Genomic DNA, 12,733 nt, shown 5'->3' on the forward strand with positions numbered 1-12,733 from the left:
TAATCATATATAGCTTTATACATAAATAGTTTAGCTTTTTTCTAATATAACAAAACCAATATAATTAAACTTATCTAACTTAATATTACCTCTTGTTTTATGTACAGCTACTAGATCACCATCAAACTCTACAACATATTTAAAACTAATATTTTCTACTAATTTAATATATCTATCTACTTCATTAACTACCTCTACATCTTGTCTATTGTATACATTTTCTGTTGTTTTTCCATAGAAGGCATTATTCATCAGTTTAATGAATACATCTTCAAATTTATCACCCTTAGCTTTAGCTTTTTTTCTTTCTGAATATCAAACTCAATATGAGGCTTTAACCACTCACTCTCACTATACTCTAACTTTTGCTTAACTTTAATATATTCCAACTTCAAACCGCTAGCTAAATACCAACCTAACATCTCTCCATCAATTACATAATCTACCTTGTCTGTTAACTTTAACATTAACTTCTCATTTGGTTTGTATCCTTTCTTTTTATTTTCACTTTGATGGTCTGTAAACTGATCAATGTTAGCCTTTCTCTTTTCTGGAAAGAATGGATATTTCTTTGTCTTTTGTTTCAACTCGTTATACTTTACATCAATGGTGTAGATATAACTTTTTGTGGAGCTAGATTGTGTATAATCTTTGCCGTCACATACTTTGATCTCATCAGTAGGTAAAACTTGAACCATAGCAGAAGCGTATAATGAGTTGAAGTCTAATTATTTTAGATAATTCTCTTTCCCAGTATACTCAGGAACTATTTCTTTAATTTTACATTTTAAATGACAATCACCTAATACTGAAGCTAACCCACCTCTAATACCATGTTGTATTGTATCATAAACATTAACTGTTTTTTTCTTTATAATATTTAAGTCAAACTTTAGTATATTTCAATCCACATAACCAAGTTAATCCAGGTGTAGAATATGTATAACAAGGATCTATTTCTTAATATTCTAAACACTTATCTCTTAACCTTTCAAATACATCTATCGATAATAATACATCTGTTTTGAGATATAACATCATATAGTCTTTTATTGATTTACATCCAGTATTATTCCAACAATCTATTGCTCGCTTATATTCTTTATCTGTAATACCACTTTGTTTCAACTTAGAAAAGAATGCTTCCATAGGTGGTAATGTTATTTCATGTAGTTTATCTATACTATCAAGCCATTCATATGGGAATATACCTTTACGTCTCTCTTACCGAAATTTGTTTAATGTTACACACTCTTTCTCACTCAATGTTTTACATATAGCATCTAAGCTAAGTGGATGGAAGGACCTAAACATATCTAATGCTTTTGCATAACCCATATCAATACTAATATAATTCTCATCAGTTTTAGTTAATACTTTAAGTCTAATCTTCTGTGCTAGTTTCGTTATAAGTAAGTGATTATCATAATTAGTAGAATTAAATGCATGTATTGGTAGGAATGTTTTCTTAGCTTGGAGGTTACATTTATTGTGAGCATAACTACTAAATTTACCATTTAGATTATCATGATCTCTAACAATTTCATTACCCAAGTTCTCTCTACAATAGAAACACTCAATAGTAAGTGGAGTAATAGTATCTTCATTAAGTGGAATATTAATTTCAATTATATCTTTAAATAATTTTTTATAATAATTTACTCTACTTGTAAACCAATCAACTTTATCTTCACCGGAATAAATTTAATACTTATCTTCTAATATATCAGGATAGTCATTTTTTATATATAAACCACAAGCATTAGGAACATGTTTTCCATTTATTATTATACATTCAAATTCATAATACATAGCAAATGGTACTCTGTTTTTAGAATGGAACTTATCAAACTTTAGATATTCATCTTTATGGAATGTTCTTCTTCCCACATGTTTCTATGTATTACATAAATCCAAATGTTTATTTAATGCATGTTCAGTTAAAAATGATACAAAACAATTTAGACAGGGATAACATTTATGTTTATATAATTTTCTTAATTAGATTGATACATCTTTACATAGGAAGTAAAGATTGTCCCAGTATAATATATTACATCCTTTAGGATCATTATGATTGATTAATACAGGATTATTAGTTTTATTTTTATTTAGATTAAACACATTAAACAATATTTTATCTTTATTTAGTTCTTGTATTTTCTTTAAGTGATAATAATCATATGGAGGTGGAAGCTTTGGTAATTTTATCTCATTAATATACTCTGGTTTATTATATTTACTAACTCTATTTGGATCACGTGATGCAGGATGTAGATAAGCAATTAAACACCACAATAAACATTTATTATCAGTATTATCTATTTTAAGAATATATCTAAACGTGAATGGTAACTCAGTAGCACAACCACCAGTAGGATAAAACCTATGTATATACATTGTTCTTTTAACAAATCTTTGCATGCTCCAACCAGATTAATTAATCTCTTGTCCTTGCATTCTAGTCTCTGGCTCACTATGCAACATATCCAAGTCATGAGAACCATTATATTGTCTAGTCATTAGTCTAAATGTGAATTCGTTTTCTTCTAACTTATCATCTGTATGTTTTGTATAATTAACTACATCAAAGGTGTTAAACTTGATATGGATATGTATGTTATACATTGCCTCTAAAAAATTCAAGAATTTAATATCTCCATAATTACTACTTGTTATCATTATTTGATTATGCTTCATATTATGATCTAATCCCAACTCATTAAGTTTATCTCGCCACTTCTTATTAACAAGTTTTTTCTGTTTAACATTTTCTTTATGTTCATCTGATTCATTGTGTTCATTTTTATTGTTATATCTGGTATTACATATATTGCAATATCCTTCAGTTTTATTATTATCTTCCCTAGCTATATTATTATTGTCATCTCCAGTTATATCCTTATCTTTTTCCTTAACATTATCTAGATGCAATTTTGTTTTTAAATGTTGATCCACGCAATATTGGCTGAGAGTAGACTTGAATGTTTTACATTCAAATTCACTCCCATTCTTTATGATTTCCCCATTAACCAATCTTACATTATTCCTACGTTTTAATGTGTCCATATGTTTAGCTTGTTCGGTATTATTATCCAGATACATATCACAATTATCACAATACTTTATTCCCTCTAGTTCAGGATACTGATTATCTATCTGTTGTTCCATATCGTCATTAGTAACTTTTATTCCGTCATAATTTATTATTATTCGTTATAACTTTTCATAACTTTTATTATTCGTTATAATCGCTCATTCTTTTTATGTTTAAGTGATTGATTATGCCTATAATAATTCTCTTGAGTTAACTCTTGATTGCAACCTGCACATTTAAACTTATTTGTTTTAGGCTTCTGGGCATAGACAAAATCATCAGATGAAGATGTTTCTCTATCTGAATCTGAATCTTTAGATTGATGTAAGTCTTTAAATGATTCTCTATCCTTAATTTTATCTAAATCTTGATAATACTTTGCTTCAACCTTTCGCAATGACTCACGCATATCTTCTCGTTGTTTTAATTTTCTAATCTGTTTATCATGCGACTCTTTTATTTCTTCATTTATTTGATTAAACCTTCTGATTAATTCTAAAGATTTTTCTAACTCTACCTTTTGTCTTTCCTTATCTACTGGTTTGATTTCTTCCCTTGGTTTGTTTTTGTTTTTTAACATTTGGACTGCCATGCTAGTAGAACTAGATTGAGCTTGTCCACCACAAAATTGGACTTGTCCATGAGATTGAGCTCGCTCACTTCCAGATTGGTCTTGTTCAATCCTAGATTGAACATTTTCGTTAGGACCTTTATAACTCGTTTTTATAGTGCAAACTTTGAAATAATATACTTATATATATTTTCACAATATGAAAATGAGTACTAACTTTAATAAATGTGAAGATAAAGCTTGGTGTTGGAGTTGTGATGAGTGCCAAAGTAAACCTTATTTATGTTTCATATGTAATGAAGCTATACCACATAGAGATAGTCACTCTCATATAAGTAAGCATTATAATGATCCCAATCAATATTTAACATGGAGAATGTGTAAGATAAGTAAACATATTTCATACTATAGATATAGAATGAAATATGTTTTAGATGTAGATTATGTATCCATCTCCGTAGATAAAGATTTGGTCATACTAAAGAAAGATTTAGAGATATATCTACGATATATCTAATAATATAATATCTATACTAAAGAAATATAATATCCACGAAGCGGTTCAACGGAGTCGTTTTGCAAATTCACCAATAGTGAAACATGGGAGAAGCCCTATCTGCGAAGCAGTTCCCTCTGATTGAGGTCTAATCAGATCAGAACTTCATTCTGAAGTGTAGTACAATAAATCGTTATTTTTATTTCTTATATAATGATTTCTCTATGGTAAACCAAGAAGTTTGGGAATGGGCTAAGCCTTTGTTTCACCAACCAAAGACTTCGTCTCCTCTCTGATTATTGAACTATAAAAATGGCTAAGCTAGATAAATTTATAGAATTAAACAGTCTAGAAAAACAAAACAGAAGAAATAGATTAGAAGATAAATTAAAACAACAAGAATATTATGGAGATATAGAAGAGTTGTTTGATCCTTTGACTAAAACACTAAATGCAAACACTGAACGGAATCTAGCATTAGGTGAACAAACATTAAGAGCAATGGATTGGCAAAATCAAGAGTTAGATAAACAAACTAAGATGATTGAGCAAACTAGAAACAGGGCGTTAATGAAGCCCGATTTGTCCAATGAAGACGTGGAGGAAACTCAAGATATAGCACCAGTTTATGTTGATACAAAAACAGCCAAACTTCTTCTTGACATGGGGGCTCAAACTAATCCTCACTTAAAATAAATTCTGGTAGATTTGCCCACTAGAAGATATAAAATGAATGATGTTGATAAAACCCTAGAGCAGGGTGCATTTTTATTTAAGGATAATATATATGAATTTTCAGATGGAGTTATTAATTTTCTTACTAAATCAAATGTAACATATGATGATAATATTGAGGAAGATGAAAACAAAACTAAAAAGTTTATAAAGGATATTAGATATGATGTAGGAAAAGGGGATAAGAAAAGCGCTAGATATAGAACAATAAAACGTATAATGGGGTATAAGATTATGTATTTGGCAGGGGTTTAAATAGCAACCCTAACCCAAATAATTTATTAGAAATTTTAGAATTACTATTACTAGAAACAAAAACCGGTCATGATGGATTATATGATGAAATGCTAGATATATCTAAGCAACTATTATCTATGAATATTATTAATCAGGAGCAACTAGATAATTTTGTTTTTAACTATGGAAAATATATAATGATGGAAAAACAACAATAACAACAACAATAACAACAACTATTAGCTAAAGAAGTATTCAGTCCTCAAATAACAAAGTTTAGAAGATAAAGAATAATACCATTATATAAAGATGAAACATGGTCAGCTGTTTTAATTGATAAGTCATCTCTAAGTAAATACAATAAAAATTATAAGTTTATAATAACTGTTATAGATATATTCACAAAATACGCACGGGCTATTCCTTTAAAGAATAAATCTGGTTTATCTATAACTAATGGTTTTAAAACAATCCTATCAGAAGGTCCGCAGGGTGGCTCTATAAGTCGAAAACCAGAAAAGTTATGGGTAGATAGAGGTAGTGAGTTTTACAATAAAACAATTAAATCTTTACTTAAAGAATATGAAACAAAACTATTTTCTACTTACAGTGATTTAAAGGCTGTGTTTATAGAGAGATTTAATAGAACATTATTACACATAATTAATAAACCAATGTTTATCAATGGTGATGGTAATTGGGTAAATATACTAAATGATGCAGTCATAACATATAACAATAACATTCATTCAACAATTAATATGACACCAGTTGATGCTTCTAATACTCCTGATAAAGTTAGTTATATCATGGAACCTGCTTGGCAGATTATATCTACTTCTACCAAGATGAAATCAAAGGGTAAACCAGGCTACGCCCAATTTAAACTTGGTGATTATGCTAGAAATGCAGATAAACGTAATATCTTTTCTAAGGGTTACACTTCTAATTGGAATAGAGAACTATTCAAAGTTAGTGAAGTTTTGAACACACAACCACTAACAAATAAGATAGAAGACATGAATGGAGAGATAATAGAAGGTAAAAATTACGAACAGGAATTATTAAAATCCGAGTTTGACTTTGAATCTAATAATAAAGTTTTAGAATCATTAAATATATTTCTTAATATAAATAATGACAAGAAACAGATTCAATCAGGCTAAGCACCAATCAACATCAACATCAACAAACAACTTAACACTAAGTAAGGATCGTGGGTTATTCCTAGAAGGTAATGATAATATTGATATGAAGGATACCTATAAAATTACAAATGTACATCCTCCGATAGATGAAAAAGATGTTTTTTTAATCAAAGTATGCTGGCAATTACTTATTTTCTTCTAATAATAAAATAGATATTTTAAGTAAAAACATAACTGAGCTAAGAAAAAGTGAATTTGATAAAGTCACAACTAAAACATTGCAACTAAATGAAACACAAGTTAATGATGAACTAATTAATGAGTTTATTGAATCAGCAAATGAAGTCACAAATACTGTTAACTTTTGTAATAAAGTTGCTGCTGATACTATCTCTAAATATAATCAATTAAAACAAGAATTTGATAATAATAAAATTAATCAAAATTTTACTAACATACATTTAGATGATATGTTTACTAACGGTCTACGAGAAATGAAAGAATACAATAAATCTCTTAGAAAAGTTTTAGTACAATATATAATAGCTTTACTTTTACAAAGTACGTTAGTGGCTAATCAAGAGCGAGCAAGACTTGAGATGCATAACGGTTTCAAACAAGAAGATATAATGAAAGAAATAGAAAGATTTTTTACTATTGAAAATAAGCAAAGCTATGACGGAGTCCATGACCAATCCAACAGCGCTGAGTGAGAGATTACTATATCCAGATTTGTCATCAGTATCAGAACGATTAATAAATGAAAAGATTCGAGCCAATAATAAATATAATAATATTAACATTATAAAAATATTAGAAATTATTATGAAACTGAAACTAAAAACTATAATAAGAAGTTAAGTAGATATAAAAATTATTTTAACGTAGCTGAGATAACAGAAATACTATTATCATCAATAGCAACAACGGCAACAACAACATCAGTTGCATTAACAGGTATAGGGTTACCTTGTTCTATACCAACAGCTTTTGCTACAGCAACCGTTTGTGGTTCATTATCAAAAACAATTAATACTAAAAGAAGAAATAAAGTTATAGACTATTCACATATGTATATTTTAAGTAAACAGTTTTGCGACAAGTTTAACAAACTAAATACTAAATCAATGAAAGATAATAAAATAGATAATGATGAATATAGTGAATTTGTCAAGGTATATGAAGAATACAAGAAGAACAAGAAAAATAAGTTCAGTAATTTTTTAGATTAAAGCTATTAGTGTTTAGTAATAACAATGTTTTTAGTAAAAACAATATTAGTCTTAATATTTATCCGCGAAGCGGTTACACCGATCAGGGAACCTGCTTCGCAGATCGGTAAGATTAAAGCTATAATTGAATCTATAGTCTTAGTCTTAACTAAATTATCTTTTCTTTGTACCAAAGTAAAAACTTCTTCCTTTTTGTACTACCTTTATAACTTCACCAGTAGTTGCAAAATTAATTAAATCAGGTATGGCTGATAAAGCAGCTTTAGGGTTTCTACTTGCAGCCGCACTTCTTATTTTACTTGCTATTTCTTATGCTCTTACTGGATTATTAGCAACCTTCTTTCCAAAGTTAACCGTAGCTCTACCAACACTTTTAAAGAATTCTTTCAATCCCTCTGCTTCTATTGTTGCATCACTGACAGTCATTGACTTATTTCTCTTAAAATTAACACAATTACCTTTTAACATTTTAGTACCTTTTGAAGTAATAAAACCTCTTATGTTATTAGTACCACTATAATGTCTACCTCCGACGCAATATGAATTAGTTTGAAATTTCTGTAAAAGACTCTTTTCTATATATAAAAAATAATGGAAGTTAAAAAGTATAATCCTTTTGTTGTTATGAATAAACATAAGCCTAAAGCTAAGCCCATTAACAAAGCTAAGCCCATTCATTAACAAAGCTTGAAGCAAAAGGTTTATCTCTAGAGAATAAAAAGGAATAAGATATTGTTTATGCTAGGGCTTAGTTAAGTCTAGTAGGAAATAGTTCAGAGCTATGGGGCTTCGCGCACTATGACTATAACTATAACAATGACTACGATTAAGAGATTATATCAATCATCTTATTACCATCACTATTAACACTAATAACCTTTGTAGTTAATACTAATGCATGACATATAACATCTGCAACTGCAGCACTAAATTTAAAATAAAGTAGTATTAATTGTGGTGCTATAGGATTACTTTGATATCTAGTATCAAATACATATATTCTATAATTACTTTTGAATGTTCTATGATTTATATAGGGTTTTATATTATTTGGTAGCCCATTAAAATCTTTATTAAAGCTAACAACTTCTTTAAAAGCCTCATTTGAATTTTTGGCACCATAATTAATGTTCATTCTATCCTCGGGATAAAACTCACTACCAATCTTACAATAACATTCAGTAACATTGATTATATCAAATGTACTTGCATCATGAGTTTGTTCATTAACATTATTATTTTCAAAACCAATTATTATATATTGTGGTCTTTCCATACCACTTTCCATACCTAGATCAAACAAGAAGTTAGTAGCATGGGGTACATTCTTATAAAATGTCTTTCTTTCATAATAACTAAAGTCTACGTTATTCTTTTTACTTAAACCCTTCTGCGAAATAACTCTATTGTCATTACTAGGATCAATACTGGGCACACGCCCTGATATACCTCTAATATGTATATTACCATCATTACCAACTGCATCAGCACCAGCATTAACTCTAAATAGAGCTCTATCATTATTATTTCTTTTTAATATTAGTTTAAATCCTAAACCATATATAATCTTTTCTAAATCATTTACGAAACCAAATAGATCACTCATCTTAATCATCATATACATATGATCTCCTTCTGCAGCAATATGGTCACCTTTAAGTTGACTATCTCTTTTACCTTGATTTCTAACAAAACAACTCTCATATTCATCAAGAGTACTAGTTAATAATTTATGCATCAATAGATCAGGATGGCAATGATCTATATATTCAATAGTCCTACCACCACTAGTTTCAAGCTTAACTGAACTAAACAATGCCATCATACCATAATAACTAATCTGATATTAGCATTATTAGCAAATACACCACCAGCATCATCTGATACAACAAACTCTATCTCTAGATATGAATCACGCAAATTTAAATGATTCTCTTCTCTATTGAGAATGATATTAATATTAGTATTAACCGTATTCATTGTTGCTAGACTATTAGGTTTATATTTTAAATTCTTACTTTTGTGTATATCATTATTATAACAATAAGTTATATCCAATTTGAATTCAATTTTTATTAGATAAAAAATGACAGACAATTTAAGCACCGGAGGTGCAACTTCGTTAATTTTATGGGAACTACAAAAAATAACTAAAGAATTAACTAAAATTAAAGATGAACATACACTTAACTTTAGAATGATAAAACCAAATGAAAGATTTCATTTTTAAAACCCTATACTTAACACAACGAAACTGGGTTTAATTAGATTATCAGTTTATAATTCAGTGTTTAATATAACTGAAAGAAATAACCAGTTTAAATTTACTAATCCACAAGCTTTCCATCAGATAGATGCAGCCAAAGTATTTATTATACCACCAGGGTCATATGAGTTAACCGATATGGCTGATATATTAAAACAAGAAGCAAATAATAATGTTTTAATACAGGTAGATAAAAATACAATGAAATGTAAAATGGAAGTATTACAAGGTGATATTAATTTTGATGTAGAAAATTCGGTAGCATCATTACTAGGATTTGATAAACAAATATATTCGAGAGGTTAGTATTTTACAAATAAAATTATTGATATACTTCAATACTATTAACATTCATTGCAATATTATATCTGGAGCTATAGATAATGGTAAAGATACAGATACATTATATACATTTAATCTAACTGAACCACCCGGTTATATGATAATTAATATTCCTACTAATATACTATATCAAAATGTAACAAAAGATAGAATAGAATATATAGTTTCATATTAAATATGAGTATGGGAGATCTATAGACTTTAATGGTGATATATTGAGTTTTATTTTGCATCTAGTCTAGATAAAAACTTAAACTCAAACTAAACTACAAAACTCTCCGATCCCAATTAATTCCTAGGTCTCCATTAATATTTTTATTTTCAGTTATATCAATGACAATATAATTATAAGGCTCTTTCCATACCTTATTACTGATATTAGCAAAATCATTATAACTAAATTCAACATTATTAAAGAAATCTTGATAAATAGATATGAGGACTTTACCTCTTTGTTCAAATAAAATAAATAGATTACAGTTCTCTCTCACACTCTGTCTATCTATTGTGAATAGATTTTGGTTAAGATAAATCATATTGCAATTATTATGTCAACCCCTACAAAAGTATTCATTAGTAACTGGTTCTTTGGCTCTAACATCATCAAATATCATTAGTTTCTTTAAGTTTTGGGGTAGTTGATCGGGATGGGGTAAATCTTTTATATCTTTAACAAACTCAACATCTGCTTTATCGTTTATTCTCTCTACACCTTCACATTGATCACCAGTAGGACCTGTCGTACTCTATTTAATTAGAGTAGCTATTCGCAATGCGAGTACGCTTAAAATTATTTAGATAGTGATTCGTGGAATGGAATCCTGACTTGAGTTTGTATCGCTTACTCGCGGACCGGGATTTAAGAAGAGAATTGTTATACTGAATTCGAATAGCAAAGTTAAGAGCATGAAATAAAATGAAATGAACCGCTTGTAAGCAAAACGTGAATGCGTGATCAGACATGTCTGATCACGAGGCGGGAAACCAAGAAGGAAATCATTAACAGATCACAAGACATAAACCGAATAAATATGAACAGAATTATCAAGGGCAAATAAAATTGAACTACTTTACAACATCGTATAAAATATACTGCATCGGATAAATTGATAAATGATGATATCCTTAGGTATCACATACCCCTTACATCAACAAAGAAAATTGTTATAGGACAATTTTCGAATGTATTATTAATAACCATATTTACAAATTAATACTTGGTCCCCGGTTAAATAATTCATAACAATATATTTGCTGGTTATCATAGCTAAAAAATAAATACTATTAAATTATGAAGTGTTTTAATTATTGCAGTTTGAAAGACACTCAGTTTCAATAATCTCATTCGTTTTCATCAGAATTTTCTCCTTCAGCCTCAAGCGCCGTCATAGACCGAACTAGCGTTGGGGTATCCTTTTCGAGGAGGGAAGGGTTTCGCGAGGCGGGTGGCGAAACTTCTCCAATTCTTGGTGAGATATTAATCTCAGCAGGCTGGCTTTCTGCGATATGCATGACCGACTCTACAATGGACTCGGGTGGAGGTTGGACATTTTCCACGTCACCCGCTCGTCGAGGTCGTTTGGGTGGTGGTAAGATTGTGGAGTCTGTTGAGGTAATCTCAAAGCCATAATACGAGGGACTTCGTCGATTGCGGTCCGATGGTCTCGTTGGGTGTGTTGCTTTGACAGACGTATTCGTTGGAGCAGTGGGTAGTTGTTCGCTATTCGAAACTGTGCCGGCATCTGGTTGTTGATTTCGGATGTCGAGGAAGTTAGGGATCTTGGTCCCCTGCGGTCCGCGTACGCTTTCAATGGAGTTTGACGCTCCAGTTGTGTGCCGAACTTCGCAATGCCACTATTGCGTACCGTTAGTATGGGTTTCCCGCGTTTCTTGATCATTGAAGTCGTCGGACTAAACTTCAAGATATGTCAGCCCGGCGCGATTACTTCATATAGCCCCTCCAAGTTCTTCTTCGATCGTCTCTTACCATGGATTTTCCGGGCTAGGTTGAGCTCTACTGTTCTTTCTTTGAGAGGAATTGGGTGAAATGCTTCGCCATCTGTGCTGGCCCTTTCTCTTTCTGTCGCCTCGAGCGATGCTCTTGACATGCCGACTTCAACTTCGATGTCACTGCGGTACCCGTTCACCCACTTGTCGTCTGGTAAGAATTCTTCCGGCATCACTGTTTCTTCATCTAAATAATAGTTTATAGTTTTCATATGTAAGATTTGACAATTTAGGTTTTATCGATATCACGCTCAGCGGGGTATTAGGTTTTCTTCCAAAGTGTGCTTCGAAGGGGGAGATCTTTGTTGTTCTTTGTTTACAAATTCGCAATTGATGTATTATTACCTTTAATGCATGCTTTACATGAAAGGCGTTAATAGACGATTTTTCTTCTTTAATACATGCAAGTCTATTCTAAATTGTTTGAATAAGTCTTTCTACCAATCCAATAGCACGATGATCGTTCACTGGAGCTTCAATTATATCTCTATTATTTTTTTACAAAAGGTCTTTACTTGATTGCCAACTAGACACTTTGCTTGATCTAGACAGATAAAACGTAGAATCCCGTGATTTTCAATATACATGTCAAAAAAATTTAT

Source organism: Convolutriloba macropyga, chromosome 12 (genome assembly GCF_964194025.1).
Source record: "Convolutriloba macropyga chromosome 12, txConMacr16.3, whole genome shotgun sequence".
Taxonomy (NCBI): domain Eukaryota; kingdom Metazoa; phylum Xenacoelomorpha; order Acoela; family Convolutidae; genus Convolutriloba; species Convolutriloba macropyga.